The 15,291-nt window shown below is 43.6% G+C and overlaps 1 long non-coding RNA gene across 7 annotated transcripts in view; it reads right to left on the bottom strand.

The window, feature by feature from the left end:
* Window positions 1-15,291, bottom strand: part of LOC307181455 — a 947,438-nt gene that overhangs the window by 260,185 nt on the left and 671,962 nt on the right. The window contains exon 9 of one of the 7 annotated variants that reach the window (XR_013826790.1): window positions 6,810-6,868. The exons of 5 other annotated variants lie outside the window; for them this stretch is intronic. This is a non-coding gene — a long non-coding RNA (uncharacterized lncRNA). Of the gene's footprint in view, window positions 1-6,809; window positions 6,869-8,402; window positions 8,456-15,291 lie in introns of those variants that run through there. One more of the 7 variants, XR_013826791.1, reaches the window with a different exon arrangement.

Genomic DNA, 15,291 nt, shown 5'->3' with positions numbered 1-15,291 from the left:
GATGCACTTGGCCAAAAAGGGCGTATGCGTTTTTTCCTGAATATATTCAGGAAAAAACGCATACGCCCTTTTTGGCCAACCAAGCAAGCTTGCAAAGGAAATCTGCACTATAATGAAGTCTCACTTCCCCCCGGTCAAAAGGGCCATCTGAAAACAGTGTAAAATCCAGAAAGGCAGGACAGGCCATGGAGAACTGGGAGCCTTGTTATGCTGATGGGCGGGATGTAAATTGCCAACAGACACTTGGGAGAAGTGTATGGTGTTTCCTGAAACATCTAAAAACAAAGCAACAGAGGCTAGGGCACTGCCACTTATGGTCCTATAGCTTAGGGAAATTAAAATCAAAAAGACACAGCCACCCCAAAGTTTGGGACGCCTCCGTTTACAAGAACCTCGTTTACCGTACAAGTTCAATATCACAGAAAGTGAAAAATGGATAAAGAAGTTGTGGTACTCATGTACAAAGCAATATCACTCAGCAATGAAATCTATGTCACCAGGCCCGTAGCAGCATAATGAGTGGATTCGGGTATGGTGATTCTAACTGAAATAAGTCACACAGAAAAAGAAACATCAAAAAATATCACTAATACATGGAATTTAAACTTTGCTACAGAGGAACTGAATTACAAAACAGAACAGGGTCTCAAATTTAGAAAACCAACTTATGCTTGCTTAAGGGGAAAGGTGAATTGGGGTGCTGCATAAAACCAGAGATTGAAATGAGCACAGATAAAGTTCCTTAAGCCAAATATGGAATAGACAAGAGCTACTCCTTGCTCAACGAAATGGACTCCACACCCCATATTAAACGCCTAAGAATATACCTGACTAGTAAGTATCTTAAAACCTATGGATTGCTATGTCTCCAAAAGAGAATCAAGCGTGTGTACAAGGGTCATAAACGCAGCAGTGATAGGATTGGAGAGATTCGGTGAGCAAATGAAGACCCTTTGAAGTCATATTGCATGGTACCCATTCCACGGGTCTCAACTCTCCAGGTTTAAGGTATTCTTTCTTCAGCTAAAACATGCATGTGGAACCCAGAGTATGATCAACCGTGTGATCGGGAGACGTGTTCAAATATGTCTCAGTTTTCGTCCCCTGGTACTTCGGTGGAACATTCCAGACGCTTTACTAACACTCTCCCGACTTGGAGAGTCAGTCCCTTTAACCTCCTGTTTGGCCCAGTTTGCAATTTCTGCGGAAGATGAACAGGAATAGCGAGAACCAATGAGAGGCTAGCTGGAGGTGTCTGGACGGGCAAATTTAACTCTCATTTCCCACCAGGAAGAGGAAATAACCAAAGGCTCAGCGTGCCGTACCGGAACCAGATTAGGGCCTGAAGCCATCCGGCGGTGTTGCGGCCAGGTCACAAGAAAGCGAGTTGAAGAAAGGAGCTCAGGGGCACTGTAATTCACAAACCTGCAGAGTTATAAATGACAGCTATCGTCCAAAAATAGACTGAAGTAAGGCTGCCAAGAGGACTTGAAAGCGGGGCAGAATTGCAGGAAACCGATTTCAGGAGGTAGACTGGAATTGCATTGAAAGCATAGGAAAAGAGGCAGAACGTCCACAATGATGCACTTGGCCAAAAAGGGCGTATGCGTTTTTTCCTGAATATATTCAGGAAAAAACGCATACGCCCTTTTTGGCCAAGCAAGCAAGCTTGCAAAGGAAATCTGCACTACAATGAAGTCTCACTTCCCCCCGGTCAAAAGGGCCATCTGAAAAAAGTGTAAAATCCAGAAAGGCAGGACAGGCCATGGAGAACTGGGAGCCTTGTTATGCTGATGGGCGGGATGTAAATTGCCAACAACCACTCGGGAGAAGTGTATGGTGTTTCCTGAAACATCTAAAAAACAAAGCAACAGAACCTAGGGCACTTCCACTTATGGTCCTATAGCTTAGGGAAATTAAAATCAAAAAGACACAGCCACCCCAAAGTTTGGATCGGCTCTGTTTACAAGAACGTCGTTTACAGTACAAGTTCAACATCGCAGAAAGTGAAAAATGGATAAAGAAGTTGTGGTATTTACTTACAAAGGAATATCACTCAGCAATGAAATCTGTGTCATCAGGCCCTTAGCAGCACAATGAGTGGATTCAGGTATGATGATTCTAACTGAAATAAGTCACACAGAAAAAGAAACATCATAACATATCAGTAATACATGGAATGTAAACTTGGCTACACAGGAACTGAATTACAGAACAGAACAGGGTCTCAAATTTCGAAAACCAACTTATGCTTGCTTAAGGGGAAAGGTGAGTTGGGGTGCTGCATAAAACCAGAGATTGAAATAAGCACAGATAAACTTCCTTAAGCCAAATATGGAATAGACAAGAGCTACTCCTTGCTCAACGAAATGGACTCAACAACCCATATTAAACGCCTAAGAATGTACCTGACTTGTAAGTATCTTAAAACCTATGGATTGCTATGTCTCCGAAAGAGAATCAAGCATGTGTACAGGGGCATAAACGCAGCAGTGATAGGATTGGAGAGGTTCGGTGAGCAAATGAAGACCCTTTGAAGTCATATTGCATGGTACCCATTACACGGGTCTCAACTTTCCAGGTCTAAGGTATTCTTCCTTCAGCTAAAACATGCATGTGGAACCCAGAGTATGATCAACCATGTGAACGGGAGACGTATTCAAATATGTCTCAGTTTTCCTCCCCTGGTACTAGGGTGCAACATTCCAGACGCTTTACTAACACTCTCCCGACTTGGAGAGTCAGTCCCTTTAACCTCCTGTTTCGCCCAGTTTGCAATTTCTGCGGAAGATGAACAGGAATAGCGAGAACCAATGAGAGGCTAGCAGGAGGTGTCTGGACGGGCAAATTTAACTCTCATTTCCCACCAGGAAGAGGAATTAACCAAAGGCTCAGCATGCCGGGCCGGAACCAGATTAGGGCCTGAAGCCATCCTGCGGTGTTGCGGCCAGCTCAAAAGAAAGCGAGTTGAAGAAAGGAGCTCAGGGGCACTGTAATTCACAAACCTGCAGAGTTATAAATGACAGCTATCGTCCAAAAATAGACTGAAGTAAGGCTGCCAAGAGGACTTGAAAGCGGGGCAGAATTGCAGGAAACCGATTTCAGGAGGTAGACTGGAATTGCATTGAAAGCATAGGAAAAGAGGCAGAACGTCCACAATGATGCACTTGGCCAGAAAGGGCGTATGCGTTTTTTCCTGAATATATTCAGGAAAAAACGCATACGCCCTTTTTGGCCAACCCAGCAAGCTTGCAAAGGAAATCTGCACTACAATGAAGTCTCACTTCCCCCCGGTCAAAAGGGCCATCTGAAAAAAGTGTAAAATCCAGAAACGCAGGACAGGCCATGGAGAACTGGGAGCCTTGTTATGCTGATGGGCGGGATGTAAATTGCCAACAACCACTCGGGAGAAGTGTATGGTGTTTCCTGAAACATCTAAAAAACAAAGCAACAGAGCCTAGGGCACTTCCACTTATGGTCCTATAGCTTAGGGAAATTAAAATCAAAAAGACACAGCCACCCCAAAGTTTGGAAAGGCTCTGTTTACAAGAACGTCGTTTACAGTACAACTTCAACATCGCAGAAAGTGAAAAATGGATAAAGAACTTGTGGTATTTACTTACAAAGCAATATCACTCAGCAATGAAATCTGTGTCATCAGGCCCTTAGCAGCACAATGAGTGGATTCAGGTACGATGATTCTAACTGAAATAAGTCACACAGAAAAAGAAACATCATAAGATATCACTAATACACGGAATGTAAACTTGGCTACACAGGAACTGAATAACAGAACAGAACAGGGTCTCAAATTTAGAAAACCAACTTATGCTTGCTTAAGGGGAAAGGTGAGTTGGGGTGCTGCATAAAACCAGAGATTGAAATGAGCACAGATAAAGTTCCTTAAGCCAAATATGGAATAGACAAGAGCTACTCCTTGCTCAACGAAATGGACTCAACACCGCATATTAAACGCCTAAGAATGTACGTGACTAGTAAGTATCTTAAAACCTATAGATTGCTATGTCTCCGAAAGAGAATCAAGCATGTGTACAGGGGCATAAACGCAGCAGTGATAGGATTGGAGAGGTTCGGTGAGCAAATGAAGACCCTTTGAAGTCATATTGCATGGTACCCATTCCACGGGTTTCAACTACCCAGGTTTTAGGTATTCTTCCTTCATCTAAAACATGCATGTGGAACCTAGAGTAAGATCAACCATGTGATCAGGAGACGTGTTCAAATATGTCTCAGTTTTCCTCCCCTGGTACTCGGGTGCAACATTCCAGACGCTTTACTAACACTCTCCCCACTTGGAGAGTCAGCGTCTTTAACCTCCTGTTTGGCCCAGTTTGCAATTTCTGTGGAAGATGAACAGGAATAGCGAGAACCAATGAGAGGCTAGCTGGAGGTGTCTGGACGGGCAAATTTAACTCTCATTTCCCACCAGGAAGAGGAAATAACCAAAGGCTCAGCGTACCGTACCGGAACCAGATTAGGGCCTGAAGCCATCCTGCGGTGTTGCGGCCAGCTCAAAAGGAAGCGAGTTGAAGAAAGGAGCTCAGGGGCACTGTAAAAACCTGCAGAGTTATAAATGACAGCTATCGTCCAAAAATAGACTGAAGTAAGGCTGCCAAGAGGACTTGAAAGCGGGGCAGAATTGCAGGAAACCGATTTCAGGAGGTAGACTGGAATTGCATTGAAAGCATAGGAAAAGAGGCAGAACGTCCACAATGATGCACTTGGCCAAAACGGGCGTATGCGTTTTTTCCTGAATATATTCCTGAATATATTCAGGAAAAAACGCATACGCCCTTTTTGGCCAACCAAGCAAGCTTGCAAAGGAAATCTGCACTACAATGAAGTCTCACTTCCCCCCGGTCAAAAGGGCCATCTGAAAAAAGTGTAAAATCCAGAAAGGCAGGACAGGCCATGGAGAACTGGGAGCCTTGTTATGCTGATGGGCGGGATGTAAATTGCCAACAACCACTCGGGAGAAGTGTATGGTGTTTCCTGAAACATCTAAAAAACAAAGCAACAGAACCTAGGGCACTTCCACTTATGGTCCTATAGCTTAGGGAAATTAAAATCAAAAAGACACAGCCACCCCAAAGTTTGGATCGGCTCTGTTTACAAGAACGTCGTTTACAGTACAAGTTCAACATCGCAGAAAGTGAAAAATGGATAAAGAAGTTGTGGTATTTACTTACAAAGGAATATCACTCAGCAATGAAATCTGTGTCATCAGGCCCTTAGCAGCACAATGAGTGGATTCAGGTATGATGATTCTAACTGAAATAAGTCACACAGAAAAAGAAACATCATAACATATCAGTAATACATGGAATGTAAACTTGGCTACACAGGAACTGAATTACAGAACAGAACAGGGTCTCAAATTTCGAAAACCAACTTATGCTTGCTTAAGGGGAAAGGTGAGTTGGGGTGCTGCATAAAACCAGAGATTGAAATAAGCACAGATAAACTTCCTTAAGCCAAATATGGAATAGACAAGAGCTACTCCTTGCTCAACGAAATGGACTCAACAACCCATATTAAACGCCTAAGAATGTACCTGACTTGTAAGTATCTTAAAACCTATGGATTGCTATGTCTCCGAAAGAGAATCAAGCATGTGTACAGGGGCATAAACGCAGCAGTGATAGGATTGGAGAGGTTCGGTGAGCATATGAAGACCCTTTGAAGTCATATTGCATGGTACCCATTACACGGGTCTCAACTTTCCAGGTCTAAGGTATTCTTCCTTCAGCTAAAACATGCATGTGGAACCCAGAGTATGATCAACCATGTGAACGGGAGACGTATTCAAATATGTCTCAGTTTTCCTCCCCTGGTACTAGGGTGCAACATTCCAGACGCTTTACTAACACTCTCCCGACTTGGAGAGTCAGTCCCTTTAACCTCCTGTTTCGCCCAGTTTGCAATTTCTGCGGAAGATGAACAGGAATAGCGAGAACCAATGAGAGGCTAGCAGGAGGTGTCTGGACGGGCAAATTTAACTCTCATTTCCCACCAGGAAGAGGAATTAACCAAAGGCTCAGCATGCCGGGCCGGAACCAGATTAGGGCCTGAAGCCATCCTGCGGTGTTGCGGCCAGCTCAAAAGAAAGCGAGTTGAAGAAAGGAGCTCAGGGTCACTGTAATTCACAAACCTGCAGAGTTATAAATGACAGCTATCGTCCAAAAATAGACTGAAGTAAGGCTGCCAAGAGGACTTGAAAGCGGGGCAGAATTGCAGGAAACCGATTTCAGGAGGTAGACTGGAATTGCATTGAAAGCATAGGAAAAGAGGCAGAACGTCCACAATGATGCACTTGGCCAGAAAGGGCGTATGCGTTTTTTCCTGAATATATTCAGGAAAAAACGCATACGCCCTTTTTGGCCAACCCAACAAGCTTGCAAAGGAAATCTGCACTACAATGAAGTCTCACTTCCCCCCGGTCAAAAGGGCCATCTGAAAAAAGTGTAAAATCCAGAAACGCAGGACAGGCCATGGAGAACTGGGAGCCTTGTTATGCTGATGGGCGGGATGTAAATTGCCAACAACCACTCGGGAGAAGTGTATGGTGTTTCCTGAAACATCTAAAAAACAAAGCAACAGAGCCTAGGGCACTTCCACTTATGGTCCTATAGCTTAGGGAAATTAAAATCAAAAAGACACAGCCACCCCAAAGTTTGGAAAGGCTCTGTTTACAAGAACGTCGTTTACAGTACAACTTCAACATCGCAGAAAGTGAAAAATGGATAAAGAACTTGTGGTATTTACTTACAAAGCAATATCACTCAGCAATGAAATCTGTGTCATCAGGCCCTTAGCAGCACAATGAGTGGATTCAGGTACGATGATTCTAACTGAAATAAGTCACACAGAAAAAGAAACATCATAAGATATCACTAATACACGGAATGTAAACTTGGCTACACAGGAACTGAATAACAGAACAGAACAGGGTCTCAAATTTAGAAAACCAACTTATGCTTGCTTAAGGGGAAAGGTGAGTTGGGGTGCTGCATAAAACCAGAGATTGAAATGAGCACAGATAAAGTTCCTTAAGCCAAATATGGAATAGACAAGAGCTACTCCTTGCTCAACGAAATGGACTCAACACCGCATATTAAACGCCTAAGAATGTACGTGACTAGTAAGTATCTTAAAACCTATAGATTGCTATGTCTCCGAAAGAGAATCAAGCATGTATACAGGGGCATAAACGCAGCAGTGATAGGATTGGAGAGGTTCGGTGAGCAAATGAAGACCCTTTGAAGTCATATTGCATGGTACCCATTCCACGGGTTTCAACTACCCAGGTTTTAGGTATTCTTCCTTCATCTAAAACATGCATGTGGAACCTAGAGTAAGATCAACCATGTGATCAGGAGACGTGTTCAAATATGTCTCAGTTTTCCTCCCCTGGTACTCGGGTGCAACATTCCAGACGCTTTACTAACACTCTCCCCACTTGGAGAGTCAGCGTCTTTAACCTCCTGTTTGGCCCAGTTTGCAATTTCTGTGGAAGATGAACAGGAATAGCGAGAACCAATGAGAGGCTAGCTGGAGGTGTCTGGACGGGCAAATTTAACTCTCATTTCCCACCAGGAAGAGGAAATAACCAAAGGCTCAGCGTACCGTACCGGAACCAGATTAGGGCCTGAAGCCATCCTGCGGTGTTGCGGCCAGCTCAAAAGGAAGCGAGTTGAAGAAAGGAGCTCAGGGGCACTGTAAAAACCTGCAGAGTTATAAATGACAGCTATCGTCCAAAAATAGACTGAAGTAAGGCTGCCAAGAGGACTTGAAAGCGGGGCAGAATTGCAGGAAACCGATTTCAGGAGGTAGACTGGAATTGCATTGAAAGCATAGGAAAAGAGGCAGAACGTCCACAATGATGCACTTGGCCAAAACGGGCGTATGCGTTTTTTCCTGAATATATTCCTGAATATATTCAGGAAAAAACGCATACGCCCTTTTTGGCCAACAAAGCAAGCTTGCAAAGGAAATCTGCACTACAATGAAGTCTCACTTCCCCCCGGTCAAAAGGGCCATCTGAAAAAAGTGTAAAATCCAGAAAGGCAGGACAGGCCATGGAGAACTGGGAGCCTTGTTATGCTGATGGGCGGGATGTAAATTGCCAACAACCACTCGGGAGAAGTGTATGGTGTTTCCTGAAACATCTAAAAAACAAAGCAACAGAACCTAGGGCACTTCCACTTATGGTCCTATAGCTTAGGGAAATTAAAATCAAAAAGACACAGCCACCCCAAAGTTTGGAACGGCTCTGTTTACAAGAACCTCGTTTACAGTACAAGTTCAACATCGCAGAAAGTGAAAAATGGATAAAGAAGTTGTGGTATTTACTTACAAAGCAATATCATGCAGCAATGAAATCTGTGTCATCAGGCCCTTAGCAGTACAATGAGTGGATTTAGGTATGATGATTCTAACTGAAATAAGTCACACAGAAAAAGAAACATCATAAGATATCAGTAATACACGGAATGTAAACTTGGCTACACAGGAACTGAATTACAGAACAGAACAGGGTCTCAAATTTAGAAAACCAACTTATGCTTGCTTAAGGGGAAAGGTGAGTTGGGGTGCTGCATAAAACCAGAGATTGAAATGAGCACAGATAAAGTTCCTTAAGCCAAATATGTAATAGACAAGAGCTACTCCTTGCTCAACGAAATGGACTCAACACCGCATATTAAACGCAAAGAATGTACCTGACTAGTAAGTATCTTAAAACCTATGGATTGCTATGTCTCCGAAAGAGAATCAAGCAAGTGTACAGGGGCATAAACGCAGCAGTGATAGGATTGGAGAGGTTCGGTGAGCAAATGAAGACCCTTTGAAGTCATATTGCATGGTACCCATTCCACGGGTTTCAACTACCCAGGTTTTAGGTATTCTTCCTTCAGCTAAAACATGCATGTGGAACCCAGAGTATGATCAACCATGTGATCGGGAGATATGTTCAAATATGTCTCAGTTTTCGTACCCTGGTACTCGGGTGCAACATTCCAGACGCTTTACTAACACTCTCCCGACTTGGAGAGTCAGTCCCTTTAACCTCCTGTTTGGCCCAGTTTGCAATTTCTGCAGAAGATGAACAAGAATAGCGAGAACCAATGAGAGACTAGCTGGAGGTGTCTGGACGGGCAAATTTAACTCTCATTTCCCACCAGGAAGAGGAATTAACCAAAGTCTCAGCGTGCCGTGCCGGAACGAGATTTGGGCCTGAAGCCATCCTGCGATGTTGCGGCCAGGTCACAAGAAAGCGAGTTGAAGAAAGGAGCTCAGGGGCACTGTAATTCACAAACCTGCAGAGTTATAAATGACAGCTATCGTCCAAAAATAGACTGAAGTAAGGCTGCCAAGAGGACTTGAAAGCGGGGCAGAATTGCAGGAAACCGATTTCAGGAGGTAGACTGAAATTGCATTGAAAGCATAGGAAAAGAGGCAGAACGTCCACAATGATGCACTTGGCCAAAAAGGGCGTATGCGTTTTTTCCTGAATATATTCAGGAAAAAACGCATACGCCCTTTTTGGCCAACCAAGCAAGCTTGCAAAGGAAATCTGCACTACAATGAAGTCTCACTTCCTCCCAGTCAAAAGGGCCATCTGAAAAAAGTGTAAAATCCAGAAAGGCAGGACAGGCCATGGAGAACTGGGAGCCTTGTTATGCTGATGGGCGGGATGTAAATTGCCAACAGACACTCGGGAGAAGTATATGGTGTTTCCTGAAACATAAAAAAACAAAGCAACAGAGCCTAGGGCACTTCCACTTATGGTCCTATAGCTTAGGGAAATTAAAATCAAAAAGACACAGCCTCCCCAAAGTTTGGGAAGCCTCTGTTTACAAGAACCTCGTTTACAGTACAAGTTCAACATCGCAGAAAGTGAAAAATGGATAAAGAACTTGTGGTACTTACGTACAATGCAGTATCACTCAGCAATGAAATCTATGTCATCAGGCCCGTCGCAGCATAATGAGTGGATTCAGGTACGATGATTCTAACTGAAATAAGTCACACAGAAAAAGAAACATCGTAAGATATCAGTAATACACGGAATGTAAACTTGGCTACACAGGAACTGAATTACAGAACAGAACAGGTTCTCAAATTTAGAAAACCAACTTATGCTTGCTTAAGGGGAAAGGTGAGTTGGGGTGCTGCATAAAAACAGAGATTGAAATGAGCACAGATAAAGTTCCTTAAGCCAAATATGGAATAGACAAGAGCTACTCCTTGCTCAACGAAATGGACTCAAAACCCCATATTAAACGCCTAAGAATGTACCTGACTAGTAAGTATCTTAAAACCTATGGATTGCTATGTCTCCGAAAGAAAATCAAGCATGTGTACAGGGGCATAAACGCAGCAGTGATAGGATTGGAGAGGTTCGGTGAGCAAATGAAGACCCTTTGAAGTCATATTGCATGGTACCCATTCCACGGGTTTCAACTACCCAGGTTTAAGGTATTCTTCCTTCAGCTAAAACATGCATGTGGAACCTAGAGTATGATCAACCATGTGATCGGGAGACGTGTTCAAATATATCTCAGTTTGCCTCCCCTGGTACTCGGGTGCAACATTCCAGACGCTTTACTAACACTCTCCCGACTTGGAGAGTCAGCGCCTTTAACCTCCTGTTTGGCCCAGTTTGCAATTTCTGTGGAAGATGAACAGGAATAGCGAGAACCAATGAGAGGCTAGCTGGAGGTGTCTGGACGGGCAAATTTAACTCTCATTTCCCACCAGGAAGAGGAAATAACCAAAGGCTCAGCGTGCCGTACCGGAACCAGATTAGGGCCTGAAGCCATCCTGCGGTGTTGCGGCCAGCTCAAAAGAAAGCGAGTTGAAGAAAGGAGCTCAGGGGCACTGTAATTCACAAACCTGCAGAGTTATAAATGACAGCTCTTGTCCAAAAATATACTGAAGTAAGGCTGCCAAGAGGACTTGAAAGCGGGGCAGAATTGCAGGAAAACGATTTCAGGAGGTAGACTGGAATTGCATTGAAAGCATAGGAAAAGAGGCAGAACGTCCACAATGATGCACTTGGCCAGAAAGGGCGTATGCGTTTTTTCCTGAATATATTCAGGAAAAAACGCATACACCCTTTTTGGCCAACCCAGCAAGCTTGCAAAGGAAATCTGCACTACAATGAAGTCTCACTTCCCCCCGGTCAAAAGGGCCATCTGAAAAATGTGTAAAATCCAGAAACACAGGACAGGCCATGGAGAACTGGGAGCCTTGTTATGCTGATGGGCGGGATGTAAATTGCCAACAACCACTCGGGAGAAGTGTATGGTGTTTCCTGAAACATCTAAAAAACAAAGCAACAGAGCCTAGGGCACTTCCACTTATGGTCCTATAGCTTAGGGAAATTAAAATCAAAAAGACACAGCCACCCCAAAGTTTGGAAAGGCTCTGTTTACAAGAACGTCGTTTACAGTACAACTTCAACATCGCAGAAAGTGAAAAATGGATAAAGAACTTGTGGTATTTACTTACAAAGCAATATCACTCAGCAATGAAATCTGTGTCATCAGGCCCTTAGCAGCACAATGAGTGGATTCAGGTATGATGATTCTAACTGAAATAAGTCACACAGAAAAAGAAACATCATAAGATATCCGTAATACACGGAATGTAAACTTGGCTACACAGGAACTGAATTACAGAACAGAACAGGGTCTCAAATTTAGAAAACCAACTTATGCTTGCTTAAGGGGAAAGGTGAGTTGGGGTGCTGCATAAAACCAGAGATTGAAATGAGCACAGATAAAGTTCCTTAAGCCAAATATGGAATAGACAAGAGCTACTCCTTGCTCAACGAAATGGACTCAACACCCCATATTAAACGCCTAAGAATGTACCTGACTAGTAAGTATCTTAAAACCTATGGATTGCTATGTCTCAGAAAGAGAATCAAGCATGTGTACAGGGGCATAAACGCATTAGTGATAGGATTGGAGAGGTTCGGTGAGCAAATGAAGACCCTTTGAAGTCATATTGCATGGTACCCATTCCACGGGTCTCAACTACCCAGGTTTAAGGTATTCTTCCTTCAGCTAAAACATGCATGTGGAACCTAGAGTATGATCAACCATGTGATCGGGAGACGTGTTCAAATATGTCTCAGTTTTCGTACCCTGGTACTCGGGTGCAACATTCCAGATGCTTTACTAACACTCTCCCCACTTGGAGAGTCAGTCCCTTTAACCTCCTGTTTGGCCCAGTTTGCAATTTCTGTGGAAGATGAACAGGAATAGCGAGAACCAATGAGAGACTAGCTGGAGGTATCTGGATGGGCAAATTTAACTCTCATTTCCCACCAGGAAGAGGAATTAACCAAAGGCTCAGCGTGCCGTGCCAGAACCAGATTAGGGCCTGAAGACATCCTGCGGTGTTGCGGCCAGCTCACAAGAAAGCGAGTTGAAGAAAGGAGCTCAGGGGCACTGTAATTCACAAACCTGCAGAGTTATAAATGACAGCTATCGTCCAAAAATATACTGAAGTGAGGCTGCCAAGAGGACTTGAAAGCGGGGCAGAATTGCAGGAAACCGATTTCAGGAGGTAGACTGGAATTGCATTGAAAGCATAGGAAAAGAGGCAGAACGTCCACAATGATGCACTTGGCCAAAAAGGGCGTATGCGTTTTTTCCTGAATATATTCAGGAAAAAACGCATACGCCCTTTTTGGCCAACCAAGCAAGCTTGCAAAGGAAATCTGCACTACAATGAAGTCTCACTTCCCCCCGGTCAAAAGGGCCATCTGAAAAAAGTGTAAAATCCAGAAAGGCAGGACAGGCCATGGAGAACTGGGAGCCTTGTTATGCTGATGGGCGGGATGTAAATTGCCAACAGACACTCGGGAGAAGTATATGGTGTTTCCTGAAACATAAAAAAACAAAGCAACAGAGCCTAGGGCACTTCCACTTATGGTCCTATAGCTTAGGGAAATTAAAATCAAAAAGACACAGCCACCCCAAAGTTTGGGAAGCCTCTGTTTACAAGAACCTCGTTTACAGTACAAGTTCAACATCGCAGAAAGTGAAAAATGGATAAAGAACTTGTGGTACTTACGTACAATGCAGTATCACTCAGCAATGAAATCTATGTCATCAGGCCCGTCGCAGCATAATGAGTGGATTCAGGTACGATGATTCTAACTGAAATAAGTCACACAGAAAAAGAAACATCGTAAGATATCAGTAATACACGGAATGTAAACTTGGCTACACAGGAACTGAATTACAGAACAGAACAGGTTCTCAAATTTAGAAAACCAACTTATGCTTGCTTAAGGGGAAAGGTGAGTTGGGGTGCTGCATAAAAACAGAGATTGAAATGAGCACAGATAAAGTTGCTTAAGCCAAATATGGAATAGACAAGAGCTACTCCTTGCTCAACGAAATGGACTCAAAACCCCATATTAAACGCCTAAGAATGTACCTGACTAGTAAGTATCTTAAAACCTATGGATTGCTATGTCTCCGAAAGAAAATCAAGCATGTGTACAGGGGCATAAACGCAGCAGTGATAGGATTGGAGAGGTTCGGTGAGCAAATGAAGACCCTTTGAAGTCATATTGCATGGTACCCATTCCACGGGTTTCAACTACCCAGGTTTAAGGTATTCTTCCTTCAGCTAAAACATGCATGTGGAACCTAGAGTATGATCAACCATGTGATCGGGAGACGTGTTCAAATATATCTCAGTTTGCCTCCCCTGGTACTCGGGTGCAACATTCCAGACGCTTTACTAACACTTTCCCGACTTGGAGAGTCAGCGCCTTTAACCTCCTGTTTGGCCCAGTTTGCAATTTCTGTGGAAGATGAACAGGAATAGCGAGAACCAATGAGAGGCTAGCTGGAGGTGTCTGGACGGGCAAATTTAACTCTCATTTCCCACCAGGAAGAGGAAATAACCAAAGGCTCAGCGTGCCGTACCGGAACCAGATTAGGGCCTGAAGCCATCCTGCGGTGTTGCGGCCAGCTCAAAAGAAAGCGAGTTGAAGAAAGGAGCTCAGGGGCACTGTAATTCACAAACCTGCAGAGTTATAAATGACAGCTATCGTCCAAAAATAGACTGAAGTAAGGCTGCCAAGAGGACTTGAAAGCGGGGCAGAATTGCAGGAAACCGATTTCAGGAGGTAGACTGGAATTGCATTGAAAGCATAGGAAAAGAGGCAGAACGTCCACAATGATGCACTTGGCCAGAAAGGGCGTATGCGTTTTTTCCTGAATATTTTCAGGAAAAAACGCATACACCCTTTTTGGCCAACCCAGCAAGCTTGCAAAGGAAATCTGCACTACAATGAAGTCTCACTTCCCCCCGGTCAAAAGGGCCATCTGAAAAAAGTGTAAAATCCAGAAAGGCAGGACAGGCCATGGAGAACTGGGAGCCTTGTTATGCTGAAGGGCGGGATGTAAATTGCCAACAACCACTCGGGAGAAGTGTATGGTGTTTCCTGAAACATCTAAAAAACAAAGCAACAGAGCCTAGGGCACTTCCACTTATGGTCCTATAGCTTAGGGAAATTAAAATCAAAAAGACACAGCCACCCCAAAGTTTGGGACGCCTCAGTTTAGAAGAACCTCGTTTACAGTACAAGTTCAACATCGCAGAAAGTGAAAAATGGATAAAGAAGTTGTGGTATTTACTTACAAAGCAATATCACTCAGCAATGAAATCTGTGTCATCAGGCCCTTAGCAGCACAATGAGTGGATTCAGGTATGATGATTCTAACTGAAGTAAGTCACACAGAAAAAGAAACATCATAAGATATCAGTAATACACGGAATGTAAACTTGGCTACACAGGAACTGAATTACAGAACAGAACAGGGTCTCAAATTTAGAAAACCAACTTATGCTTGCTTAAGGGTAAAGGTGAGTTGGGGTGCTGCATAAAACCAGAGATTGAAATGAGCACAGATAAAGTTCCTTAAGTCAAATATGGAATAGACAAGAGCTACTCCTTGCTCAACGAAATGGACTCAACACCGCATATTAAACGCCTAAGAATGTACCTGACTAGTAAGTATCTTAAAACCTATGGATTGCTATGTCTCCGAAAGAGAATCAAGCATGTGTACAGGGGCATAAACGCAGCAGTGATAGGATTGGAGAGGTTCGGTGAGCAAATGAAGACCCTTTGAAGTCATATTGCATGGTACCCATTCCACGGGTCTCAACTCTCCAGGTTTAAGGTATTCTTCCTTCAGCTAAAACATGCATGTGGAACCCAAGTATGATCAACCA

The sequence above is a fragment of the Stenella coeruleoalba genome (genome assembly GCF_951394435.1).
Source record: "Stenella coeruleoalba genome assembly, contig: scaffold_111, whole genome shotgun sequence".
Lineage (NCBI taxonomy): Eukaryota > Metazoa > Chordata > Mammalia > Artiodactyla > Delphinidae > Stenella > Stenella coeruleoalba.
The sequence above is the reverse complement of the archived record's forward strand: the minus strand, read 5'-3'. Positions and strand labels throughout refer to the sequence as shown.